The sequence below is a fragment of the Rhipicephalus microplus genome, unplaced genomic scaffold, assembly GCF_043290135.1.
Source record: "Rhipicephalus microplus isolate Deutch F79 unplaced genomic scaffold, USDA_Rmic scaffold_15, whole genome shotgun sequence".
Classification (NCBI taxonomy): Eukaryota; Metazoa; Arthropoda; class Arachnida; order Ixodida; family Ixodidae; genus Rhipicephalus; species Rhipicephalus microplus.
In genome coordinates, this window is record NW_027464588.1 from 2,397,775 (window position 1) to 2,410,676 (window position 12,902).

Consider the following 12,902-nt stretch of genomic DNA (forward strand, 5'->3'; position numbering starts at 1 on the left):
TGTAGAGCGACGGGTCATCGAACGCTGCCGGCGGAGCTCCTCGTAGCTCTGGCACAGCGTGATGACCTCAGCTACTGTGCCTGGGTTTTCGGCAAGCTGCATCGTGAAGGCATCATCGTCAATGCCCTTCATGACGTTCCGGATCTTGTCTGATTCGGACATGCTGTCGTTGGATTTCTTGCAAAGGTCCAGGACATCTTCCATGTAACTGTTGAATGATTCACCGGCCTGCTGAGCGCGTTCGCGTAAGCGCTGCTCGGCTTGCAGCTTACGAACGGCAGGGCGGCCAAAAACGTTGGTAATAGCGGTCTTGAAATTGGACCAGGTTGCGAAATCGGACGCGTGGGTGTTGTACCACAAGCTTGCAACGCCCGCAAGGTAGAACACCAAGTTTGTCAACTTGCCGTCCTCATCCCATTTGTTGGGGACGCTCACGCGCTCGTAAATAGCGAGCCAGTCCTCCACGTCAGTGCCATCGGCGCCCGTGAAGATGGGTGGATCTCGGATCCTGGGGACACCGGGACAAGGGGGTGGCATGGGAGGAGGCGTTTGCTGAGAGGCGTCGTGGGACATTGTAGATTGCAGGGTACGTGAACGCAGTTCCCAGGGCATCAAAGGGGATCGTCGCACTCTCCACCAATTTGTTATGGCGTTTATTAGCGGGCAGACAGCGAGTATACACAATGGCGACAGTAACAGCCAAGCACGGACTCTCAGCGCGAGCGGCGTTCTTGTTGGGTAGCCCCACTAGGAGGTACTCAAGAGTTCGACCCATTTCAGAGTTCGGAGGATTCGCTACAATATATATATTTCTATAGTGGGAGTAATAATTCAATGGGCCAGTTAGTCTTCGTGAAGGTATGGGATATGGCACAACGGGAGCGTTGTGAACAGGGATAAATATATTTATTTCCCAACAGTTTCGGGAGGGGCCCTTCCTTCATCAGGGGATGAGTTATACTGACATGAGTTTCCAAACTTTGTTGCTGCCGCGTCCCTCTCGCCTTGAAACATGTTTGCGAGAGTGAGAGGGAACTAAAAAAAGGAAAGAAAAACAAAAAAAACAAAAAGGGGGAGAAAAAATAAAAAGAAAGAAAAGAAAGAAAGTAAACAAGAGGAAGAACCACTGTCAACACTGAGAACGAAACCAACTGTCCGTGTACGTCCACATACGTTTCTTATCATGTGCTGTTCAGTTCTTGACGTGTGTCGGGCCACCCAAGATTGTCGCCGCGGTGCCGGGAGGGTCCGTGACGGCGTGCGTAAAGAAAGGGGTTTCCCCGTAATGGGTTGGTCGGCGGGCGGCGGGCGGCTTGCGTAAAGGAAGGGGTTCGCGTTAATGGGTCGGTCCGCTCGTTTTACCTTTAATCTTCGTCCGTTTCCCTTCAATGGTCATCAAGTGGTAGGCGGACGAAAACACTTTGTATGTGCATGTGGGAAAAAAGGAAAAAGAAAGAAAAGAAAAAAGGAAGAAAAAAACGAAACACAAAAAACAAGAAAGGACAGTGTACACGTACGAGTCAGTCAGAAAAAAGCATGGTCTCCAGCTATCAATCTTTGTCACCAATTTCCTCCTGGCTTACTTCTCGGAGGCAGTTGAGTTTTCCGGGGTCCTCGTTGATGCCGCATACTAATGTTCGAAATTTGAAAATAAAATATGCCTCACGCTGTTCGCGCTCGCGTCTGTTTGAGAAACCGGACTGCAAAAGAGTTACGCTGATATTTTCAAAACTGTAGTTTGGCAGGCGCAGATGTCTAGATAAAGGTAGCTTCGGCAGTGAAGTGGCGTGGTACCGGTGATTATTGAACCGCAGCCGAAATGGCGTGTCTGTTTGGCCGATATATTCTTGTCCGCAGATGTTGCAATGTAGCATGTATATTACGTTACTGGAGCCACAATTAAGGCTTTCAGTTATGCAGACTTTGCAATCCGAGAAGTTCGCTTTGAATTCACGTGTTGTGACCATCTGTGGACATACCTTGCATCAAGCTTTTCCGCAGGGATGGTACCCTGATTGAAATTTGGGGGTGGTTGTTTTTGCTCTGACAAGAACGTCCTTCAGATTTTTATCCCGGCGGTACACCACGTGAGGTGGCTTCGCGAAGATAGAAGTTTGTCGTTTGCTTTGGCTGATTAAGTTGAAATGGCGGGACAGTATGTTGTTTATTCGTGGCGCTGATGAGGAGTAAGTTAGTACAAGGTTCATTTGGGAAGTCGTTTTAGATACTCTGTGTGGTCCCTTAATAATATCATTCCTGTTCACGTTGCGAGCACGTAGTATGGCATCGTCAATAATGTCTTCCGGATAATTTTGTTTCAATAAGGAATGTTTTAGGTGTTCCGCGTGTCTGTCCGATTCCCGCATATCGGTAGATTCGGGTATTCGGGGTATTTCCCGCATACCGTTATATTCGGGCATATTTGTATATTCGGGGCCAAATTGAGTTAGCCTCAGCAGTTTCGATCATCCCCAATCTGCCCGGGTCACAATCGAGAATCGCTCACGAAAACAAAAATTCTGTTTGGTTTAGTAGTGTCATGCACTGTAAAGGAGTGTCAGCACTGTGTATTCCGCCCGAGATTCGTTGCTCGTGATGCTAATTGTTAGTCCCGCGTAATCTCGAGGAAACATTTGGTTCCTGCTGGTCTGGCGATTTGATCAGCATTTGGAGGGTGCTTGCTTTGGCCAGAGTGGTTCGGCTTTGTGTTCGACTCCGTCGTCCCAGTGAACCTCTGCAGGCCTATGGAAGTCGCAACGGGCGGAGAGAGCGGAACGGCTACCGACGGTCAACCAGCATCCCTCCTTCCGAGCCGCGCTGACGGCTCAAAACTCCGGATGCATTGTCTGGCGGTGGGGGTGCTGTTGTGCCACAGACATGTTCCTCGTTCGGGAGCACGTCTCACGAGATCGAGCGCTGTTCCTACGAACTGACTCCCCCTCTCCCAGCGCCGCCTTCCGCGCAGAAGAACCGTGCAGTTCCGGGGATAACGTCGCTTCCTCTGCCGAACCACCTTGCAGTTCCGGGTATGGCTGCGTCTCCTCAGCCGAGCCACTGTGCCGTTCCGGGGAACTGGTCTCGCAGAAGAGCCCCAAAACGCTATTTAAGGCCGTGCCGGCCCCATGTTAGAGGATTTTTGCCCCAGCCCACGTTGTCGTGCTGGCCGGCTCTGTACAAACGACAACCTGCTTCAGTAAACGCTCCTTTTGTTGCTGTTTTCAAAACGGATTGCCTCCCTGTTTCGCCTTCGGGCTAAGGCTTCAGCGAAGTCCGCTCGACGGCTCGCCGCTCTTCACCACCACTACCATCGCGACAGAGCCAAACTCCAGTAACGTAGTATACATGCTACATTGCAACATCTGCGGACAAGAATTTATCGGCCAAACAGACACGCCATTTCGGCTGCGGTTCAATATTCACCAGTACCACGCTACTTCACTCCCGAAGCTACCTTTATCTAGACATCTGCGCCTGCCAAACCACAGTTTTGAAAATATCAGCGTAACTCTTTTGCAGTCCGGTTTCTCAAACAGACGCGAGCGCGAACAGCGTGAGAAAAATTTTATTTTCAAATTTCGCACATTAGTAGCCGGCATCAACGAGGACCCCGGAAAACTCAACTGCCTACGAGAAGTAAGCCAGGAGGAAATTGGTGACAAAGATTGATAGCTGGAGACCATGCTTTTTTCTGACTGACTCGTACGTGTACACTGTCCTTTCTTGTTTTTTGTTTTTCGTTTCTTTCTTCCTTCTTTCTTTTCTTCCTTTTTTTCTTTTTTTTCCACATGCACATACAAAGTGTTTTCGTCCGCCTACCACTTGATGACCATTGAAAGGAAACGGACGAAGATTAAAGGTAAAAAGCGCCGACCGACCCATTAACGGGAACCCCTTCCTTTACGCACGCCGCACGCCAACCGACCCATTACGGGGAAACCCTTTCTTTACGCACGCCGTCACGGACCCTCCCGGCACCGCGGCGACAATGTTGGGTGGCCCGACACACGTCGAGAACTGAGCAGCACGTGATAAGAACGTATGTGGACGTACACGGACAGTTGGTTTCGTTCTCAGTGTGGACAGTGGTTCTTCCTCTTGTTTACTTTCTTTCTTTTCTTTCTTTTTCTTTTTTTCTCCCCCTTTTTTTTTGTTTTTCTTTCCTTTTTTTAGTATATCTCACTCTCGCAAACATGTTTCAAGGCGAGAGGGACGCGGCAGCAACGAAGTTTGGAAACTCATGTCAGTATAACTCATCCCCTGATGAAGGGAGGACCCCTCCCGAAACTGTTGGGAAATAAATATATTTATCCTTTTTGACAATGCTTCCGTTGTGCCATATCCCATACCTATATATATATATATATATATATATATTAAAATAGAGGTGCTGTACGTCGAGAAAGGTTCAGACGTAGCTTGGCAAAATGTCCTTTATCAGGCAGGTCTGGCTAATGGCGAGCGGCATGCGCGAGCTACTACTGCAGCCACCGATCATCATCGTCTTCTTCGTTGCCCGCAGAGCGTCCGTTACTCGGATTCATTAATTCATTACAATTACTCCCCGCAAAATAAGGAGCCATCCTGGCGACCTATGGACAAGTAAACACGGGAGGGTCGTAGCAGGGCTTAAGTCTCGAGACGTGGACAATTTCCTGGCCACGACGACGTTGGTCAGAAGATGGTTCCAGTGGCTCGATGAGGTAATTCACCGGTGACGTTTTTTGTAGCACACGATATGGGCCGTAATACTTGGGGACCAACTTGGTAGAAAGGCCAGGTGTAGCAGAGGGAACATGCAGCCAGACGAGTGAACCTTGATCGTAGGAAGTGGTGTTATTTGATGCGTCATGGTGGTGCTTTTGGCGTCCTTGGTCTTGGGTTGTGAATGCTCTTGCCAGTTGGCGGCATTCCTCAGTGTATGTAGCGGCTTGAGACAAAGTCGTGGACTCTGAGGAGTCAGGTTTGTACGAAAGAATGGTGTCCATAGTGCAAGAAGGTTCGCGTCCGTAAAGGAGGAAAAAAGGAGAGAACCCAGTAGTGCTTTGAATGGCGGTATTATAAGCGAACGTGATAAACGGGAGCACTCGGTCCCAATTGGAGTGGTCTGACGAGATATACATAGACAGCATGTCACCAAGGGTGCGGTTGAAGCGCTCTGTCATTCCATTGGTCTGGAGATGATAGGCGCTTGTAGTGCGGTGAACGACGTGGCACTCACGCAGCAATGCTGTGTTGACGTCTGACAAGAATACGCGACCACGATCGCTCAGTAACTCCCGAGGTGCTCCATGACGTAATACGATGTTGTGAAGAACGAAAGTCGCAACGTCTTTTGCTGTAGACGAGGGAAGGGATGAAGTTTCGGCATACCGCGTGAGATGGTCCACGGCAACTATGATCCAGCGGTTACCGTCAGCAGTGTTGGGAAGGGGACCATAGATATTGATGCCGACGCGGTCGAATGGTCGGGATGGGCATGGTAAGGGTAGCAAGGTACCGCTGGCGTGACAAGGGGGAGTTTTTCTTCTCTGGCACGTCGAGCAGGCCCGAACGTATTGTCGTATAAAACGGTACATGCCACGCCAGTAATATCGGAGACGTATGCGAGAATAAGTCTTCAGGAAACCTGCGTGGCCACATTGGGGGTCGTCATGAAACGTGGAACAAATTTCGGATCGCAGATGACGTGAAATCACGAGTAGCCACTGACGTCCACCGGGTGCGTAGTTGCGTCAGTACAGCACGTCGTCGCGAGTGGCGAAGTGCTCCACTTGCCGACGCAACGTGCGAGAAGGAGGCAAAGCCGTTCGCCCAGCCAAGATGTCTAGAATCGAAGCAACCCAAGGGTCCTTGCGTTGCTCAGATAGCATGTCGGCGATGGTGACGGCAGTGGCATCACAGGTTATACTTTCGCAGCAGTCCGGGTCCGGGGGTAGAGGCGAACGGGATAGGGCGTCTGCGTCCGAATGTTTCCGGCCGGAGCGATAGACCACGCGAATATTATATTCTTGGAGGCGTAATGCCCATCGGGCGAGGCGACCGCTTGGATCCTTCAATGACGACAACCAGCAGAGGGCGTGGTGGTCAGTCACGACGTCAAAAGGGCGCCCGTACACTTAAGGTCGAAATTTTTCTATCGCCCAAATAATGGCGAGGCATTCCTTTTCAGTGACAGAATAGTTGCTTTCGGCTTTGCTAAGAGTTCGGCTTGCGTAGGCAACCACGTACTCTTGGAAGCCGTCTTTCTTCTGTGCAAGAATAGCGCCTAGCCCGACACCACTAGCGTCGGTGTGGATTTCTGTGGGTGCCGATGGGTCGTAGTGTCGCAGAATAGGCGGCGACGTGAGGAGGCGGCGCAGTTCATTGAAAGAGTCGTCACAGGTGGCAGACCAGGCTGAAAGGTCTCTGGAGCCGGCGAGGAGCTTGGTCAAAGAGCGATGATCGTCGCGAAATTGCGGACAAAGCGCCGGAAGTAAGAGCATAGGCCTATGAAGCTTCGGAGCTCTTTCATGGTGGTCGGTTTGGGAAACGCTGAAACGGCTGTAAGTTTGGCAGGGTCAGGAAGAATGCCGTCTTTTGAAACCACGTGGCCAAGGATCGTAAGCTTTCGAGCGGCGAAATTGCACTTCTTCAGATTCAGTTGCAGCCCCGCGGCAGAAATACACGCGAGGACTTTCTCGAGGTGGGTTAAATGGGTTGCAAAATCAGTTGAAAAGACGTCAATATCATCTAAATAACAAAGGCAAACGTTCCATTTGAGGCCTCGAAGGATAGAGTCTATCATCCGCTCGAAAGTAGCTGGTGCATTGCAGAGACCGAAGGGCATCACTGTGAATTCGTAAAGCCCGTCGGGCGTGATGAAAGCAGTTTTTTCACGATCGGCCTCTGCCATGGGTACCTGCCAGTATCCAGAGCGGAGATCTAAAGAAGAGAAAAATTCGGCTCCCTGTAGGCAGTCCAAGGCATCGTCAATGCGTGGCAGCGGATAGACATCCTTGCGCGTGATTCGGTTGAGACGCCGGTAGTCCACGCAAAACCTGATGGATCCGTCCTTCTTCTTCACCAACACAACTGGAGAGGCCCAGGGACTGCTTGACGGTTCGATTATGCCACGTGTCAGCATGTCGTCAACCTGGTCATTGATGGCACGGCGTTCGGTAGTTGACACACGATATGGACGCTGCCGTAATGGCGTCTCTTGACCGGTATCTATACGGTGTACAACAGATGACGCTCGACCTAAGGAAGGCTGATTGTGGTCAAACGAGGCTCGAAAACGCTGTAGGAGCTTGATCAGCTGTTTCTGCTGCGCAGGCGTGAGGTTACAATCGATGGACTTGCGGAATACATCCATAGGTTCATTAGCGTCAGTTGCGGGTGTAATGGCACAAGTCGGTAGAAATGGCTTGTCTGGATAGATCGGGTCTTCGAAAATACAATTTAAGGTCTCGAGGCTTCCCAGACACTCACCGCGTAGCAGGATGTACGGGCAAGCAGAAACGTTGCACGCATAAAGTACCGCCGAACCATTGGAAAAGTTGATGACGGCAAACGGGAGGACGATGGTTCGGTGTTGCACACTAGCTATTGTGGGTTGGAACAGGAGCGTCGAGTTAGTGGCAGCAGGGGAAAACACAGGCACTAGGACGGCGGACAACGGCGCGATGCGGACGTCAGCTGCGGCAAACACTTTCGAGGGACTGTGGTGGTCGATATCAAGGCACGGATTCGTCAACGTGAGTTCAGCACGAGCGCAGTCGACGAGGGCCTGATGGGTAGAAAGGAAATCCCATCCTAGTATCACGTCGTAAGAAGAACGTGGGAGAACAACAAAGTTGATGGCGTACCAAACATCTTGAATAAGAACGCGTGCTGTGCACTGAGCTGTCGGTGCGATGAAATGGGAGGTGGCTGTACGCAGAGCAAGATTCGTAAGCGGCGTTGTAACTTTTCTCAAATCGCGACACAGTTTTTCACTAATCACAGAAACGACGGCGCCTGTGTCGACAAGTGCACGTACAGCAACACCTTCTACTAGCACATCAATTTCGTTGGGCGGACAAAGAGGAGGTCTTAGAAAGTTCGACGACGACGCAGTTCTTGCCTCCGGAACTGCGGCTGTCAATTTTCCTCTCGACCGGGGCTCGTGCGCCGAAGCATCGGGGAGACAGATCGGCGACGGGGTGGTAATGACCGGCGAGAATCGACGGGGCGTCGTGGGGACAATGAGTCGGTGATAGGAGAAGATGGTCGCTGGGGATTCTGGGCAGCCTGGTAATTTGCAGAATTCCCATGGTCTGGAGGCTGGAAGTTGCGACGGCGACAGTAGCGTGCTATATGTCCCACGAAACCGCATGCGAAACAGATGGGTCGATTATCCAAGGTGCGCCATAAGTTAACGGCAGAAGGTGCAGGGGGCGAAACGGGATGGGGTGCCGTGTATGTAGGCAGCGTCGTAGGGTAGGAGGACCCGGTGCCCCGGTATGCGCCAGAGACAGGTGGGGCTGGGGGTCTAGTAACGACGGCAGCGTAGGTCAGCGGCGTAGGGACAGGTGGCGATGGAGGCAGTGCTTGCGTGACCTGTGTCTCAATGACCTGGCGTAGACGTGGGTCTAACGAGGTCACTGGCGCGGATGCTTCGGCCACAAGAGAAAGCTGACGCGCAACTTCCTCACGAATGAATTGTTTGATTTGGGAGGTAAGACGGTGTGATCAGCAGCGACGTCGTGTACGAGGGCGGAAACTTCAGCCGTATCTTCTGCGGCCCTGCGCGTCGAGACACGCTGCTTACGCAACTCGTCGTACTCCTGACAGAGGTGGACAACATCGGTGACGGTCTGTGGATTTCTAGCGACGAGCATCTGGAAGGTGTCGTCGTCAACTCCTTTGATGATGTGCTTGATTTTGTCGCGTTCGGTTAGAGATTCATCGACGCGCTTGCAAAGGGACAAGACATCTTCAATGTAACTCGTAAAGGTCTCGTCCCTGCGCTGGACTCGACTACGGAGACGCTGTTCCGCGCGAAGCCGGCGCACGGCGGGACGGCCGAAGACCGCGGAGATGGTGGTCTTGAAGGCGGACCAGTTGGTAATTTCGCCTTGGTGGTTCTTGAACCAGAGGCTGGCCACATCAGCGAGGTAAAAGCGCACGTTTGTGAGCTGGTCGCAGGCGTTCCACTTGTTGGAAGCGCTTACGATTTCGTACTCGACGAGCCAGTCCTCGACGTCTTGTTCATCGTTGCCGCGAAAAATTGGTGGGTCGCGTTGCCGAGGCGCGCCAGTACAGTACACTGTCGTTGGTGAGGCAGCTTGAGAAGGGCCAGGAGCAGTCATGGTGAACGGTGAGGGTAGCGTCCGATTGCGAAGTTCCAGGTTGATGGGAACCCCGGCTTCTCCACCACTTAAAATAGAGGTGTTGTACGTCGAGAAAGGTTCAGACGTAGCTTGGCAAAATGTCCTTTATCAGGCAGGTCTGGCTAATGGCGAGCGGCGTGCGCGAGCTACTACTGCAGCCACCGATCATCATCGTCTTCTTCGTTGCCCGCAGAGCATCCGTTACTAGGATTCATTATTTCATTACAATATATATATATATATATATATATATATATATAGAGAGAGAGAGAGAGAGAGAAAGAAAGAGAGAAAGAGAGAGATGAACATCAAGCGCGCACACACACAAACACATACATAGCTGATTTGACCAGTGACTATCAATCACTTTCAGGTAAAGTCATGCCTTCCTTGGCGTTGCTTGAAACAGCTATACCAGCACCCTGAAAATTTTCCAGAACATTTTTATGAAACTAATAAAAGAGCTAGTATAAGCCTGCTATCCCCCATTGAGGCTTCGTACACGTACAGCAGCCCATTTTCTGTTTTCAATGAACAAATCGTTCTTCGAATATCTTACTACTGCGCTCTGCATAGAATCTGATCGATGTTTTGAATTCATAGCTCATTTTCCGTGGGGAAAGTGAAAGGCAGCTGGTGTACTCACGTAGAAAGTTGCGTGCAGCAGGAAGTAGGTGCTGTCGGAGAGCGCGGCCGAGAGGAGCATCTGAGCGCAGTAGAGGCCGCCCTGCAGTGAAGCACACTGCACCAGCCACACGGGCCACGACTCCGGCGAGAGAGCCGACGACAGCGAGGTGTACAGCAGCGACAGCAGTGACATGTTGCCCGCCTGCGGACGCGCGAAAAACACCGAATTTCTATTCAGCTGAACTATTTGATACTACATTCGATGAGGTTTTGAGAGGAACGACACAACCAGGCACGGCTGGCGACGAGGCACGCTTCCGTATTCTAAGCAGTGCAGTAGTTGGCATTTTCGGCCACCGCCACACGCAGGAGAGTCCCGTCACCTGAGCAGAAACGTGACACGTGATGGCACAGGTAGAAGTGCGCGTCACATGGACTCTGGTTCTGATAGTAGAACATCTAGCAAAATAGCGAGGACCGCGAAGCGGCATGGCGTATCGTAAGATTTGGAGGAAGCGCCCGCCTCCATCTTTTTTTTTCTCGAGAAATTTCAAATCAGCGCTACCATCTCCCCTTCCGCCATTTTCATTGTTTCATTCACTGTTACATTTAGAGGGTTGTTAATGCAGTGAATGCATGCGTATTCATTAAAGTGTTTTGTTAGAAACCTTTGCTGTTTTCTTTATTCGTAATGACTCTTGAGTCACTATATCTTGAACTTTAGTCCGCAATCGAGCAATCGAGCATGAACCTTTTCTCCTAAAGATCTTTAAGGATTACCTATAATTTTAGAGCGGGAGGGGGTACTTGCTCAGAATTTTACAGTAGGTCACTGGCCTTCAAGTGACACAGGTCAATCACAGACACTGGCAAAATAGATATGCTTATGCAAACGCCCGGTAAAAAGTTTTCTTGTATTTAAAGTTTGGCGCTAGTATGATGACACACGTGACCTTGCTGCTCAGGTGTGCTGCATGTGGTGGTAGCTGGAAGTTCTGTTGCGGTGCTTTTGAGAGTGTACAAATACGCGCTGGCAAAGGATAATGCGTGAAAGAGCTAGTCAGTGAAACGAAGTCACCGTTAAAGAATGATTATATTATGGACCATCTCCTTGAAGGAAACCCTGATGGAATGCGAAACAGCAGCGGTGCGCACGGCGTTGCCCCCGGTTGAAATGGGTGTCGACGTGGGTGCTGGAAGAACGGTTTGAAGCGAAACTTGGTGTAGTGTGTAACGTGGTGAAGCGAGAGAGAGCTGGCGCGCGGCGAGCACGCGGCAGACGAAAGAGAGCAACATCCCCGCGCACTGCTAGGAGAACATGAGCTATTTGGCACCGCTCCAACACCTGCGGCGAGGGGAGCGGTGTGGATGGAGGGACAGCGTTACACAGACTAGTGAAAGTATAGTGCCGAAGATATACTAGGGACCATTGTCAAGGAGTTGCTTCGCATCTAAAAAGGCTGTGGCTTAACTCAGTTATGCCTGGGTGTGCTCGCTAGGTACGGTTAATCTTATTGGACAGAGTTATTTGAGCGTCCGCTGAGATCTTTACGGACGCTGCCTGCCATAGGAAATGGCTGGTGGTCTGTGTCCACAGAGGGGCGGCGGGCGCCAAAATAAATCTGTCCTCCATTGTATAGTTTGGTTTTCCGTATGGTTACACTGCTCGATGTGTGTGGCACGTTCTTCCGTCTTCCCCAGCTGGCTGCCTCATCTTGTCATTGTTACGTCAATCGACATTTTTAAAATTTGCTAGAGGCAACTCTGGCACTGTGATCATTCAGCCACCATAGAAATGATGGGTAGTACACGGATTTACGCAGGCTTCAGACGCACTTCTGGTTTTGTTTATTGTTATGCTTTGGATTTGTTTTGTATGAAAGAACAGATCGTTGTGAAGTTCATGAGCCCATTTGAATTCATGAGCCTGAAAAGGTCACGGTGGTGAAGCGTAACTGCTGAGCCTTTGCCGAATTTCACCTTGCGATAAAGCGGATTCATGCCATACGGAGCCGAACGAAGCCGAAAAACGAAGATTGGACAGGTTTGTGTACTGCCCATCTTTCCCGTGCTATAGGTCACTCTCACCGTGCTGGCTGAAGCGCCGCTCGTCGCAGCTTCCCTATAGACACTAGCGTCACTCTCCCCTCTAGGATAATAATATGAAGCTCTTTGGGTCCGATAACAAAGCCGGGCTTCTTTCAGTCTCTACCACTCAAGCACGTAGCCAGAAATTCCTTTCGGGGGGTGGGGGACACCACCTTGGTTTCGAGAGGGGCACCCTCTTCGAATGGCCATTTTTCGCTCTCTACGCCATGGCGAAAAACATTTTGGGGGTAGGTAGGCACGTGCTTGGTGTGCCACTCTCTGGTTACGCCCTTCCTCACCCCCCCCCCCCCCCCCATATACATATGCAGCACTGACTTTCTACTGGAAACATGGTTGCAACGCTGTTTTACTGGATCCTCCTATAAAACGGGGGTGGAATCTTTCAGGACCCCAATAAAAGTTTTTCATCCATCCTCTGACGTCATGCCTGATGACGCACCGATCAGTGTATAGCCACCTGCCACGGCGAGAATACGGCCCATGTAGCTCTCGCTACAAAAGATAAAGCGAGCACCACGTGTCCACGTACCTGCGGTGAACGCATCACGCAAGGTCTCTGTTTGAATCATCAGGGTGTGTATGCATGCGCTCACCATCTCGATGCATAGCAACCAGTTGTGCGTCTTCGGGGCGCTGTTTCCGAACAGAGAGCGCTCCACTTCGGTCACGACTGTCGACACGTTTTTGACTGCAAGCATCAGAAAAAGCGTGGTCGTGTAAATATCTGTTACATCTCTTGATCAAAAAAGCGAGTTGAATATGAGCGCTGTAGCGTGCCAGCATTGATGTGTCACCCTTTTTGCATGTATATAT